The following is a 13,401-nucleotide window of genomic DNA, read 5'->3' as shown; positions in this document are numbered from 1 at the left end:
CTTCAGGCAACTATCAAATCTGATATTAAAAGCAATAGTATTTTTAAATTGATCATTTGGACACAATTGGCGTGTGTCTCAAGGTGATCCTGTGTTCTTAAATATGCGTTTTAACTGATCACAGATGTGTTGATGGACATAAAGAGGAAAAAAGAAAAGGATACTTTGGGGACTCAGGTCTGTGTGATGTCATGACAGATTCTCCAGCTAGAAGTCAGGTGCCCACTAACTTGATTTTGAGCAAGATTCTTCACCTTGCCGAGCCCCAGTGCCAACATGTGGAAAATGAGGGGATTAATTTGGTGGTGGCTAAAGATCCATCCAACTCTAAAATTCTACAATTATAAATAGGATGATAAGATGCTCTCTGGCTCTTAGGCCACCACCCAGGAGAATGAATTCCAGTTTTAATTTCCTTTTTGGTGATAGAAAATCTGAAGACAGGCAAGGTTAAATGACCCACCCGAAGGCCCAGAGCAATCAGTGACGGGATCACAGGCTCAGCTCACAGCCCTGGCTCTTTGCTTCCAGTTTTACCACGTTATTGAGGCCAAGTCTTTCAGGCTGTTTGTTAACATCTTATTGGCTTATTCCTATTGACACGCTGAATGATACCATTGATTCAGTGGAAATGTTCCTATTTTTCACAGTATTTCATATGTAGGTGTTGCCTCCTCAATAAAATTTTAGGCTCTTTAAGCATACATGTAAGATATATATTTAACATTGCGCTTGTTTAATGTTACTCAATGCCCTCCTACTGCAACAAATAATTTGGAAAATTTATATTAAGAAACATAGAAATATATCAGTAAAATTCAAGAAAAATTTGAGCTGCAAAGTCACTGCGAAGCATATCAAAAATCAATAGAAAGTGAGAATATGTTTCTCTTTTCCTTAATCCCCTACTCCTTCCTTCCTGTCTTCTTCACTTCTATATATTCACTTAGTTTAATATTGTTTTTTCAATGTTTTTTTTTTTTTTCCTCATTGGTCTGGCAGTAGCCTTACTGAGCACTGTTTAAGCACCTCTAATTATTTCTTTTAACTAATTCAGATGGTGGGCACTTCTTAGAACCCTCCAGTGACACATGCTATCTCTGGCAGTGCTCCAGTATGCTAAGGGCTAGCATCCTATTGCAGAGCTGCCAAAAGTCAAATAATACTGATTGTCAACTTATAATAGCTAATATCTAACACCATGATACTCTTACCGAGGTTAGTCCTGAGTGACTGACAGCCACATTATTTTGTAGAAAATGACCAGCTGCAGATTGAGACTTGTGTCCTGGGCTAGAGTGCTGTAAGGAGATGGGAAAGAATGACCAATGGGTAGAAACAGGGAAAGGAGATCAAGTATGTCACAAAGACATTTGGATGAACTGTGTGATGACAATAACTGCAAGTATGTATGGTGGATGCAGAACATGAATGGTGCAGTGCCATTCAATTTTCCAGTCTTGCATGTGGTTGTTCTACATGCAATCTCATAGCTGTTAGAAAATTTGATTCAATTTTTGTTTGAGAGGAATCTTTATTTTACATATACTCAAGTAGGTTAGGTTCCAGAACCTAGCCCAATGGCTAGAGTATAGATGTCGCTTGATATATGCCCTTTGATAAGTATCTTGTAGGTTACTTACTGCTATATAAAAAACTAAAATTTAGCAGCCTAAAACAACCCCCATTTTATTTCTTATTATGTTGTTGGTTGCCAGGAATCACCTAAACAGCTCCTCTGCTTCCCACAATATCACTGGATTTGTAGTCATCTGGGGGCTCAACTGTTCTTGGTCTTCCAAGATGGTTCACTAGATTATGCATGATGAATGACTGAATCTTGCGTGTCAGCTACCAGCAAATGGTGCTGGTGGTCTGGTCAAACAGAAAACCATGTTTCTCCTCCATGTAAACTTTCCATGGAGTTTTGGCATCTCACAGCATGGCAGTGGGTTATCAAGAGCATTAAAGAGAAAGTTCCATTCTTTCTTAGGCTTAAGCCTAAAACTGGCAGAATACAACTTCTACCACACTCCTTTGGTTAAATCAAGTTTAAAAACTCAGCCCAGATTCAAGTAGGGGGAACCAAAAGGGTGTGAGGCATAATTCATTTGGGTACACCAACATAATAACAAAGGTAGGTAATACAAAATATTAGCATAACAATATAAGTCACAATAGGAAGCATTTAAATAAAACTGTAGAACTACACACACTGATATCTCTATGAAGGGATCCTGCAAATAGCCCAGACTGACAGACAGTACAGAGGATACTTTTCTTCTGCTTAACAGCACATTAGCTAAAAGTATATAATTTTCCTAAAAGCAGATCTACCTGGCACATTCTCAACTGGCCTTGCTGACAAATAAATGATGTTAAAGGCAAAAGAAGTGTCTGGGTGTACTATTTTCTTGTGACTGTATTTTGAATCAATGAGAACTAACCCCTTATGAAAAATGTTGGAATCCAAAGATTTTTTGCATGTAAAGATCTTCAACTAACCTAATTAAAAGTAATATTGACGGCCGGGCGCGGTGGCTCAAGCCTGTAATCCCAGCACTTTGGGAGGCCGAGACGGGTGGATCACGAGGTCAGGAGATCGAGACCATCCTGGCTAACACGGTGAAACCCTGTCTCTACTAAAAAATACAAAAAACTAGCTGGGCGAGGTGGCGGGCGCCTGTAGTCCCAGCTACTCGCGAGGCTGAGGCAGGAGAATGGCGTAAACCCGGGAGGCGGAGCTTGCAGTGAGCTGAGATCCGGCCACTGCACTCCAGCCTGGGCGATAGAGCGAGACTCTGTCTCCAAAAAAAAAAAAAAAAAAAACCAAAGATTTTTAAGTTAATTAATAACAAATGAAACAAAGTTTGAAATTAGTAGGGAGAAAGAGTTGAGCTTCATTTCAGAGAATGCTTTCTAAAAATTAGGTTGATCTCCAATGGAATGTGTGGTTGGTTTTGGTAGTAAGCCTACCAGCACTGGAATATTTAAATCTCATTAGGCTAGTAATCATTTCAGAGATATTGTCAAATGTATTTGTTTCGTAAGTAAAATTAGCAAGGGTTTAGATAGCCTGAACTCAGATATAAAATTGTTGAGAGAATTTTTATTAGAAGCCAAACCAAAATACTACCCTATTTATTTTTCCTGGTTATGGATAAGAAGGGATAAGAATTACCAATGGTATATAACAAATATTTAGTACTCTCATGATTAAAAAAAAAGAAAAAAAGAAAAAAAAAACAGGAAAATTGGAAGAGAATAAAAGGGAACTCCCCCCAAAAACAAAAAAGCTCTGGAAATGTTGTGACTCTGTACATGTCATATACTTCCAAATAAAAGTATGTTACATAACAAAAACATAACTTAATGCAAAGAATCTACATTCCCTGTCAAGTAGCTTGATACGTTGGCTGTAAGAAACAAGCATGAGTGAGCTATCACTTAGATTTCCCTAACGAATTGGCAAGTCCTTTCTCTTTTAAACTTTTCTCTAAAGTGGGCTCCCTGACAGGGGTGGGGAGATGTCATGGGCTCCACCATCCCAAGTATAGGACAGGAACTGAAGAACTCACCATTCAGCCATGCACTTGCAGGCAGGAAGCCCACCAGAGTGCATGTCCCTTTCTACAGCACACAAGACCAAGTAAGATTCCACCCTCCAGGAATTTTGTATTTATCTGAAATAGCTTCTAATTGGTGGCCCGTTTGTACTTTTGTTTTTGTTTGTGAAGATGGCAAAGTCTGGTTAATGCCCTTTTTTGTAAATAGTTCTTCCTGTACTTAAAGACACAGGCTATGTCTACACTGAGTTGAGAAATATATTAGAAACAGATTACTAATTTTTTTAATTGATGACTTTGTCTTTTTGCAAGGTTTAACTCTTAAGCAATTTTTGTTTATATAACTTGTTATTTAAATGACATCCTCTGAATGTCTATTTAAAATTATTTAGTGTTAGTCTGTCCTGTCTGACTCAAACCTTTGTTTTATCCACAAGTTTCTATAACATGTACAAGCAGCAGGTTGCCCTTTCTCTGTAAAAAGCAATCCTAGTATCTACTTTGAAACACTAACTGGGGTCATTTTCTTGTAGAAATGATGAGCTGAGGCCTCAAAACTGCAGGGTGTCAGAACTGATGACCACTCATTTGAGCTACCTACTCCCTTCTTTGGAGATCTTTTATCAGCACCCCTGAGGGTAGGCAGCCCAGCCTCTGCTCAGACAGTACCCACCATTCCCGTAGAGGGAGGGACAGATGTTGAGGGAACTCGATGTGAACCCACACCATGCTATGTGCTTGGATATAACCACGTTTAAGCTGTACAACCACCATATTCATATGCCATGTACAAGGTGAGAAAACTGAGAAGAGACGTGAGAGCTTCACTGACTTGTCCAAGATCACACAGGCCCTAAACAAGATCATCCTTCTTGGACCCTTTTGACTATAAGGTTGTTTGTTCTAACACTGAGCCCAAATTACTGTCATGAATTTTTTTCTATTCTTCCTAATTCTGCCATGTAGGGATGTAACATTTCATTTCCTCATCCTTATGCCTCCAATTCACCATCTATCTTTATAATTTTGCCTCATTTCATAAGGAAATTAGAAAAATGACAGACAAGAACTTCAGCTACCAAAGGCCAAAACTCCCACCTAAGTGCAGTTGAACCCACACTGAGAGGTGATCCCTCAGGTCCATGGCCTCACTTTTCTGCTTCCCTTCAAGTAAACCTATTCAGCTTTATCTATATTCATCGTACCCGATTCCTCATTTCTCAATCTATCTTTAATCTATTCCGATTGAACTCAAGTCTCTTACTTTATTCTGTCAACTAGTCAACGTCAACAATATACTCTATTTTGCCAAATTCAAGAAACATATTTCTGTCCTTATTCAAAACATTAGTGTACTTCTACATGGTTAAGCATGCCTTCCTTCTTGAAATATTTTCTTTCTCTTGACCTTAGTAACATCCTAGTCTCCTGGACATTTTCCTACCTCACGGGCAAACACTGCTGCTCTCATTCACTTGTTCTACCTGTATTGCCTGACCTGTCAATATTGGAGTGCTTCAGGAATCAATCTCAGGCCAAGTTCTGTTTTAAAAACATTTTTTCTAATAATGCATGAAGCTAGTTTTTAAAAAGTCCCTCAGGTTGTGCTACAAAACGTAACTAAAACTAACATTTCTTCTCTTATACCTCTTCAACTCCCTACTTCACTAGAGGCAACTAGTTTCAACTCCTAACAGTTTCTTCTGGTAATTTCTTCCATATTTTTTTTAATAAGCTTCTCCCTATGGTGGCTTATCACAATGTGTAACAGAATACATAAAATGACAACAAGATTACCTTACAGTTACAATATTTTTCCTGAAACTTAAAAAATTTTTTTATTATACTTTAAGTGCTAGTGTACATGTGCACAATGTGCAGGTTTGTTATGTATGTACACATGTGCCATGTTGGTGTGCTGCACCCATTAACTGGTGATTTACATTAGGTATATCTCCTAACGCTATCCCTCCCCCTTCCCCCTACCCCACAACAGGCCCCAGTGTGTGATGTTCCCCTTCCTGTGTCCAAGTGTTCTCATTGTTCAGCTCCCACCTATGAGTGAGAACATGCGGTATTTGGTTTTCTGTTCTTGCGATAGTTTGATGAGAATGATGGTTTCCAGCTGCATCCATGTCCCTACGAAGGACATGAACTCATCCTTTTATATGACTGCATAGTATTCCATGGTATATATGTGCCACATTTTCTTAATCCAGTCTGTCATTGATGGACATTTGGGTTGGTTCCAAGTATTTGTTATCCATATTTTGTTAACGCTCACTTTAAAACTTTTTGATTTACCAATTTTATGGAGTATTTTTCTCCATGGAATATAAATATTTCACCCTCTTACTCAATGTCCCTATTCACCTTTTCCTAACCTCCTCAAAAGATACATACCAAAAATTTTAATTCACCTTATTTTTGTCATTTAATCAAGTATTAAATAGAGTTGCACCAAGTTGCATATCAGTATTGTGTTTTGTTTTTGTACTGTGTCGGGCCTCTGAGCCCAAGCCTGCACGTATAAATCCAGATGGCCTGAAGTAACTGAAGAATCATGAAAGAAGTAAAAATGGCCGGTTCCTGCCTTAACTGATGACATTACCTTGTGAAATTCCTTCTCCTGGCTCAGAAGCTCCCCCACTGATCACCTTGTGACCCCAACCCCTGCCCGCCAGAGAACAACCCCCTTTGACTAATTTTCCACTACCTACCCAAATACTATAAAACGGCCCCACCCCATTCTCCCCCTTCACTGACTCTCTTTTCGGACTCAGGCCGCCTGCACCCAGGTGATTAAACAGCTTTATTGCTCACACAAAGACTGTTTGGTAGTCTCTTCACACGAACGCACGTGACATACTGTTGTTTGTTCTGGTGCCATTCACTCCTGATTTTTTTCATTTTGTTAGTTTTCCGTGTTCCTTCCTGTCATTAGTATTTCTTCCAAAGTCTTCAACATGATTATTAAATATATCTTTATATTTTTCCCTTGGAGAAATTGTAGTTACACTTGCAGCCTTTCTCTTCACAGATGCTGGTAAGGGAGGAGACCACCCCTCATACCGTCTTATGCCCAATTTCTGCCTCCAAAGAAAGAAGAAGTAAAAACTAAAAGGCAGAAATGATATCCATAGGCAGACAGCCGGGCACAACACCCTGGGTCCGGTAGTTAAAGATCAACCCCTGACCTAATCGGTTATGTTATCTATAGATTACAGACATTGTATAGAAAAGCACTGTGAAAATCCCTTTCCTGTTTTGTTCCAATCTAATTACTGGTGCATACAGCCCCCAGTCACGTACCTCCTGTTTGCTCAATCGATCACGACCCCCTTACACGCACCCCCTTAGAGTTGTGAGCCCTTTAAAGGGACAGGAATTGCTCACTTGAGGAGCTTGGCTCTTGAGACAGAAGTCTTGAGGACACCACCGGCCAAATAAACCCTTTCCTTCTTTAACTCAGTGTCCGAAGAGTTTTGTCTGTGGCTCGTCCTGCTACACTGGTAGCTGCATCAGTAGGTAATATAGTCGTGGGGTTCCACACTTCATACAACTTTATCCTCAGCTCATTATGATACCATGTACTCTTCACAATGGCAGCCATTTTCTGGAGCCCACTAATGAAAATTTAGATGAGACAAATATGTTTGTTATAAACAAATCTTAACTGAAAAGGGCAATACAGAATGGCTTGCTGGGTCTATACATCACAACAGTCTAAGACACACTATCAATATTTTCCTTCTAGGTAACACATGAAAGTGACAATACCCGTTTGGATAACTACATTTTTGCAGTTTATTTTGTAACAAGCTCAAGCTTTCAAAAGTGACTTTTGTGTTGTAGTGATGATGTAATATTGTTGGACAAGGTGAGGAACACTGGCAATGTGGGGTTACTGAAAGGGTAGGGGGAGAGTGCATGGCTTCAACTGTCTCAATATGCAGTTTAATGTATAAACTCAGGTTGTTTGAATAAAGAAAGAAAAACAAATACATGGATGGTTGTCTAAGTAGAAGGTTAAGACTTTGTTTAAGTTGAACCATTGTCTCCCAGGGGAAGTAACAACGACATCACTGTATGGAGAAGAAGCGGGTTTATTCTTGCTTATTTTGTTGGAGGAAAAAGCAATAACGGGATGGACTACGACAGCCCTTCCTCCTACCCCTGGTTCCACCAGCACTATCCTTGCCATTGACCCAGAGTGAACTGCTAGCTTTGTTATGTTTAGTTGTGTTATAAAGAGGACAAGGAAAGTTAGATGGTATTTCACAGAAGCTCACTGATGTCTTTATAATGTGTTAGTTTCTTCTGAATGTTTTTAGTATGCACGTATAAACCAAGCCTTTCTGGTTTCTCACAAAAGCAACTATAAGAACACCAGCTGTTGTTATCTGTTACATGTTTATTTATACTATTTACATGTTTATACTATAAGTTAAATTATGAAGACCAATATACAAATATTATAAAATGTAAAAGTATATAAGCAAGGTCCATTTTATATAGTCCCCCGAATGTTTGTGATATCACTTCGGCAGGCCCAGGGCACAATTGCTGAAATGCGTAATATTTTTCTTATTGGGTGCTGGGATCTCTTCAGAGGCACTGGAATGTATGATCTTGGTCCTCTTAAAAGGCTGCAGAAAGCATGGACTATTCCAGTACAGATTACATAACTCTCCATACGTCTCCCTGCCACCCGACATTATTGTTTGCTCATTACAAAGAGATCACTACTTTTCTGTATGTTGCAGATATGTGGATGGAGAATCTGAGGAACATGATCATTCATTTCCAGGGTCTTCCTATGTACTCCCTAAACTTAAGTTTTTCTGTTTATAGACTTTCTTCGGGGCAAAATAAGAGTTGGCAATGCCCAGAATCCACTCAGTGAAAATCCTCCCTGTTGTGCATTTGTTTTTGTGTTGTTTCCCTTTTATCTTTTAATACATAGTGAAAGGTAAAATGCTTCCCTTTCCAGAATCCACTTGGCCATCTATAGCAATCAGGTAACTCTCACTCATTAGCTGCCCAGCATTGGGTCGGACACATATGAAGATGTACAAAAACCCTTTCTGCTCTCAGGCACCTTACTATTTCTTGAGACACTGAGACCATGAATTTAGATATTTTTGTAATACTATTTGAAAAGTGTGTGCATGAGGGAGATGCACTAACAGAGTTCAGAGGGGAAAAAAAAGAGATCCTTTCCATTTGGGGAGGTCAGAAAAAAATCATTATGCAAATAAACGATTTAGCATATGGGTGATAAATACTGTGTGATGGGACAAGTTTAGGAAGGGTGGAACTCCAGGCAGCAGGTGCACCAGGTTCAAGGAGAAGCTGTGCAGATGGGAAGTAAGAATGCTGCCCTTGGTAGAGTGAATGGGTATATTTATTAGGGATGGGAAATAACTACATTGCAGGAGTTTCACGTTTTAAACACTTACTATGTACCAAGCCATATGACATATGCTTTTAATATATTGTCAATATTCGCAATAAATATATTTATAAAATGTCATAATGTCTAGCACTCATCACACCTTTAGACCCTCCGGGCCCAGTCTTAAGTAGGTCTTCATTTGTAGTGGGCATGTACATTCCTGTCCTGGATTAGCCTAAACCAATTACAGTAGTCCCTTCACACTCTAGCTGACAATTTGTGGATGCAAAAGACCTAGGCTAATTTGGACCAATAAGAAGAAAGAGCTCATTTGGAAGCTTACAGCCACAAAATATTTTGCTGCTAGAGGAGAGCAAGGGAAACTCTTTCCTAGAGGACATGAATGAGAACACATACTTCCGAGGTCATGCTAATAACGTCTTGAGATGAGAACGGAAGCCAGTAGGAGATCAAACCCCACACACATTGGAGAGATGCAAAATAACAAGGAGAAAAGGAACTGAACCCTCATTAGAGCAGAAGTGCACCATATATTTGACTGTCAGGACCAAACCATGTTATTCATAATTTAGGACTGTCAGAGACAGATTCCTGAAACCTGAGTCAGCTACAAGCATTCTAACGCATAATTTAATTCTCATAGCAACCCCATGACATACATTAACATAATTTCCCATTTTACAGATGCAAAAAGATTGAGGCATAAAGGAATTTGAAAACGTTTCTAAAGGCATACAACAAACATTACAGAGTTTCAACCAGGAATGTGTGAATCCAGAGGGCACATTGTTATTCCTTTGTTCCGTTGCCTTGGGAGGTATACATCTAATTCCCTCCCAGAGATGTGAAAGCAGAGGTACAAGACTACTGACCAATTATAAACCCAGCTGTGTCTGACTTAAAATTCATAATCTTAATCTGAACTTCTAGATTCTACCACCTCTTAAAAAGATGATGATCTCCATGATGGTATCAATAATGATGATACTAGCTGACATTATAGAGATTTTTTGATGTGCCAGGCATTGATCGAAGCTCTAATTTAGTCTTCCCCTAAACTCTATGAAGTATGTTTGATTTTTATCTTCCTTTTGGAAAGAAAGATAGTGAAGCACAGCAAAATCCATGCCTACATACATCAACATCCAAAAGAACCAAGTCCTGAGGATTCTACTCCAGAGTTTGGCAGGCATTTTAAATTTTCTCCATAGTCCAATGGAAATGAAAAAATATTATCAGCATTTTATAGATGAGGAAAGTGAAGTACAGAGTTTAGTAGCTTGCAAAATGCACAGCTCCGAAATAGAAGAATTAAAATGAACCTAGTTTGTCTCCAAATTGCCTCCATCATTGCCTCGAATTTCTATGAAAACAGAGCACTCAGTGGTGACATCTTGGAAGCCTAGATCTTGGTTTTTCTGGACTCTGCCTTGGAGAAAAGCCCACCTCCTAGCCTCTTGAACAAATATTCTGAGCTGCAGGAATCAGCTGATTCTTTCTTATCCAAGTTATCTATCTGGAGGTCTGGCTCACAGAGGGAGAACCCCAGAGATGTGCCTTTGTTTTAATCAAGTTGGACATGTGGGATGGGAAGATTTTCCTGTGGTATCTCTATATTTCTTTGGCCTCAGACTACACAGAATCATGATGGAGCAGGGCGTGATTTCTACAAAGGGAAAAAGAGGTTAGCAGAATTTCTTCCTGCATTTTCAAAGGTCTGTGGCTTGGGCACGTTTTCATTTGGTGCTCATCTCATCCATGTCAGCTCACCTTGTCTGTGGATGTGCACCAGCAGGTTGGCAGCTGATATTTACTTTGACAAGACTCGGTTTTCCCAGTGAGCATAGTAGCTTAGTGCAGAAAAAAAAAGTGTGCAGTCAACCCCATGCTGACACTGTTTCTCATCCATAAAGCTTTCCAGTCTGGCAAACCTGGGGGATAAACCTCAAAAATTATCTGCTGTGACTGATAAAGCAGAAATGTCCATCATTCTATGATCTTAATTATTCTTTGATGGTTTTGGAGGATTTCACATAAAAGGGAAGATCATATATCAAAAAGTAGAATGCTGGAATATTAGTAGCAGAAGGTATCTTACAGATGATTCAACCTTTCACCCTAGAGACAGACAAATTGAATCTCATATGTGAAGTGCCTTCTTTGAAATCACACAGGTTATTTTAATCAGATTCAAGCTAAGACTCAAGGTCTAGCTGGCCATTGGTCATCTACCTTTTACCTACATTATGTTGTACTTTTTGTTTCATAATTGTGTATACAATATATATACCCACTTCAATACGTAATATGAGGGTCTCAGATAGCACTGGAGAGAGAATGTATTGCACAAGCCAACTGGGATAGAGAAAGGACAAATAGGGGAGTGACAGGGCATCCACAATAAAAATGAGGTCAATCACATTTCTTCCTCTCTTTTCAAAGAAGCATATCAATTTTCAAGGAAGTACTTGAGTTTTAACCATAAAACACATTCAAATACCTAGAAAGAACATCAATAATCATAGCTTTCTGTATCAAAAATCAAACTTTAACATATAACCTGTTTACATTTATTAGTCCAATAAGGTAGCTGTTTTGGGTATCCAATTGTCTATCAAAGCCTATTAGATGTCTGTGTTTAGCCAGAAGCCTGAGGAGATGCAGGATGGTATAAGCTGTTAAGAAGTTGAACAGCAGTTTGAAGTGGGCAAGCTGACACTTGGAAATGGCAAAGGAGCCCAAAAAGGACCAAATTACCCCAAAACACGACTGCTTATCTCATGAGGTATGTGGAGATAGACAGTCCTTTCCTCTGCAATAGATTCTGAGGGTATTTTATAATTAGACAAAAACTCATATAATGTCAAGCATGTATTACCAACAGTTAAACTGTTATATCTGGGTTATATTTAAGAAGATAGAAAAGTAGATATTTCCTTCCCCCTGCCCACTCAAAGAATGAGAACAATTCAAGGAGTAAATGTCAATTTTCTAGGAAATGCTCATTTTATTTTTTGAAATCGCTGAACTTCTTGTAATTGCTGCAACTAGAGTAACACAAAATACTGTTGAGTCCTTAGAGAATTCAGAGACCTGGAAAAGAAGGTGTCTGATGGAAATATTTGTCTTTGATATTGAAGACAGCATATCTTAAGGCCCTTTTTGTGGCTACATTTAAGGGGAAAAAAAAAAGTTAATTTCCTTTTTTTCCCCAACTCCCTTTTCAGTGTCCTTTTGTCCCTGTCAGATCACCATCCCAATCCCCTTTTTTGCCCATTATCTGTCAGCAGATCTTGACTTGCTTAACCCCAGGGGTTGGGGAACATTGCATTAGAAAGGTACCTCTTTTATAAAAACAAAATATCTGATTTTAGGGAGAGATTTTAATTCTCCTGCTTAAAGATCCCCCCAAAAAATCACATTTCTCATTTTGTAAAAGTATGGGCACATAGCCATTCTCACATGTGAATGTAAACTAAGTATTCATTATTGCATTGCTTAATATGTAATACACAATGATACCATATTAGTAACATTAAAGGTGTAATGTTTATGTTGGATTCTGTTGGAGTTGGAGTTTGCCTCCTCAGTCATGTACTTTTTCTTATCCTCAATCTTATATTTAATCAGTGGAGAGGCAACAGCCTTTAGTTGCATGGAGTTTCCAGAAAGGACAGGAGCTCATGCAGACATTCAGTTGCTCCAATTCATTCTAATGTCTAAAGTTTAACATTTCCTTTAATAAAAGCTTAATGTTTTCAGAGGATTTAGGGAAGATGGCAGAGCAGTAAGCACTAAAAATCTGTCTCATCACCTAGACAAAATTTGTACTAGCATGATCTGATAAAAGTCATTTGGGACTCTGGAGTCTATTGAAGCTTCTAATGGCCAGAGGACAGAGTGAGACATCCAGAGGAAGACTTGGATTGTAAGTTGTGGCTAATTATGGCGAATTCTGAGTCTTAGCATAGTAGCAGTTGTTCATTTCCCATCTCTGTGGCAGGTAGCTGTGCATGTTACTGGAGAAGCTTGCACACGGCTGGAAGAAGCCACAGTGGGCAATAAGAACCCTGTTCTCCAACCATTGGGGATTATGAAGGAAAAAGTTAGAAAGTATGGCTCATTCAAATAAAAAAAAAAAAATCAACAGAATCTATCCATGTGAAAGACCAGATGGTGAATTTACCAGACAAAAACTTTAAAACAACTGTCTTAAAGATATTCAAGTTTTTAGAGGATTTAGGAAAGATGGCAGAGTAGTAAGCATGAGAAATTTGTGAATGTGAAAATTTGTAAAAGCACTAGAAATTTGTTAAAATGAAAGGACACTAGGCAATAACAAAACCATATCACAAAATCAAGAAAAAAAATACAAACAGCAATCCAAAATGATACTAAACAATTCAATTTACAATA

The sequence above is a fragment of the Trachypithecus francoisi genome, unplaced genomic scaffold (genome assembly GCF_009764315.1).
Source record: "Trachypithecus francoisi isolate TF-2019V2 unplaced genomic scaffold, Tfra_2.0 Lachesis_group19, whole genome shotgun sequence".
Lineage (NCBI taxonomy): Eukaryota > Metazoa > Chordata > Mammalia > Primates > Cercopithecidae > Trachypithecus > Trachypithecus francoisi.
The sequence above is the reverse complement of the archived record's forward strand: the minus strand, read 5'-3'. Positions refer to the sequence as shown.